This window comes from Rhinolophus ferrumequinum, chromosome 17 (genome assembly GCF_004115265.2).
Source record: "Rhinolophus ferrumequinum isolate MPI-CBG mRhiFer1 chromosome 17, mRhiFer1_v1.p, whole genome shotgun sequence".
NCBI classification, from domain to species: Eukaryota; Metazoa; Chordata; class Mammalia; order Chiroptera; family Rhinolophidae; genus Rhinolophus; species Rhinolophus ferrumequinum.
This window is the reverse complement of record NC_046300.1, coordinates 59987116-59988880: the sequence shown is the minus strand read 5'-3', so window position 1 is coordinate 59988880 and position 1765 is coordinate 59987116. Positions and strand designations below refer to the sequence as shown.

Below are 1765 nucleotides of genomic sequence, written 5' to 3'. Positions count from 1 at the left end.
AATCGGGAAGGTCCCAAGCTAAGTGTAGTTGCTGCCGTGATGGCAGCCTTTGCCGTGGAACCCCAGGCACTCCCGTTGGGATCTGAACCAATGATGCTGGGTTCACCCATATCTCCAAAGCCAGGGGTTAATGCTCAGTTCTTACCTGGATTTTTAATGGGGGATTTGCCAGCTCCAGTGACTCCACAAGCTCGATCAATCAGTGGCCCTTCAGTACAAGCAATGGAAACTAGATCACCTTTACTTGGAGGTGGGTCACCACCACAACCAGTTGTACCAGCTTAAAAGATAAAAGTGGAGCTCCACCAGTTAGAAGTATATATGATGACATTTCCAGTCCAGGACTTGGATCAACACTTTTAACTCCAAGAAGACAGCCAACATGTCAGTAATGCAGAGCCCTCCTGTTGGAGTTACAACAACTACTCCTGGAACAGGAAAAATTATGTTTAGTCCAGCAAACATTGGTCAACCACGAAAGACAATGTTATCTCCTGCCCAGTTGAATCCTTTTTATACTCAAGGAGATTCTCTGACTTCCAAAGATCACCTCGATGACACATGGCTGACTATGTTCAGGTTTCCTCAAGTATCTGCTTCCTATATATTCTTACAATTTGCACAGTATGGGAATATCTTAATACATGTGATGTCTAACACAAGAAATTGGATGCATATTCATTATCAATCTAAAATGCAGGCCCAGAAAGCCTTAAGCAACGATGGGAGGATTTTTGGAGAGTCCATCATGATTGGTGTAAAACTATGTATAGATAAAAGTGTTATAGAAAACAGTGATAGGCGTGCTTTATCATCTCTAGCTTTATACCACCAATCAAAACCTTAGGTACACCAACCCAACCTGCAAGTACTCCTAGGATTTGTACCATGAGACCTTTTGCTACAGCATACAAAGCTTCTACTAGTGACTGTCAGGTCATTTCTGACAGACAAATGCCAAAAAAAGATGAAAGTCTTGTATCCAAAGAAATGGAGTATGTGTTCAGCTGGTAGTATAATGACAGCTAAGAATTCAACTACAAAGGAGGAGTCTGCTACATTCAAACAGTTAGCAGAGTACTGCCGGTTTTGCTTGGGTTACTTATATAATTTCTCCTGGCAGTATTGGATAGCTATCTCATACTTCCTTTAGAAGCCTTCTTCTTTTAAGGAGACAGCATATTTGTAGCTCGCACTTTAAAAGATGCTTGAGATACGTTCTAAAGAAAGAAAAAGTCCCAGAAATTAGGATTTTATGCTTTCTGTGGTAGTGCATGCTTAAGCACAAAAAACTCAGCATTGATTACTGTAAATCATATAATTGAGTTTTCAGTGAGGCTGTGTAGTCTTCATGAGTTGGTAGGGTGAATTTCATGAAGGGTAGCTTGTACAACTGCTTCTAACAAGACACAAAGAACATAATAAGCAATTTGAATTATGGCCTTTTAATTTAGACAGTATTTAAAATTTTAGTTATCCTTGTTTGTATATGTCCTGTCATGGATTGTCATCTTTCAGTAGTCTTATGTCAAAACAATCTTTTTAAAAACCTACTAAAGTTCTTCATAATAAACTTTGTCAATTATAAAAAAAAAATTGAAAAGAGTGATTGACTCTCAAGTGTGATGTATGTGTACAGAGGTGTGGGATTTGAGAAATTTTTTTTCTTTCTTCATTATGTAGTTTTAAATTTCAAATGTATATACCGTGTGTGGTCAATATATACATTGTATACATTGACTGTATACAGCTTTGATAATCACAG

The 1765-nt window shown here is 38.2% G+C and overlaps 1 pseudogene; it reads left to right on the top strand.

The window, feature by feature from the left end:
• LOC117037211 (nucleoporin NUP35-like) lies at positions 1-1014 on the top strand (annotated as a pseudogene).
• The last annotated feature ends 751 nt before the right edge of the window (positions 1015-1765 follow it).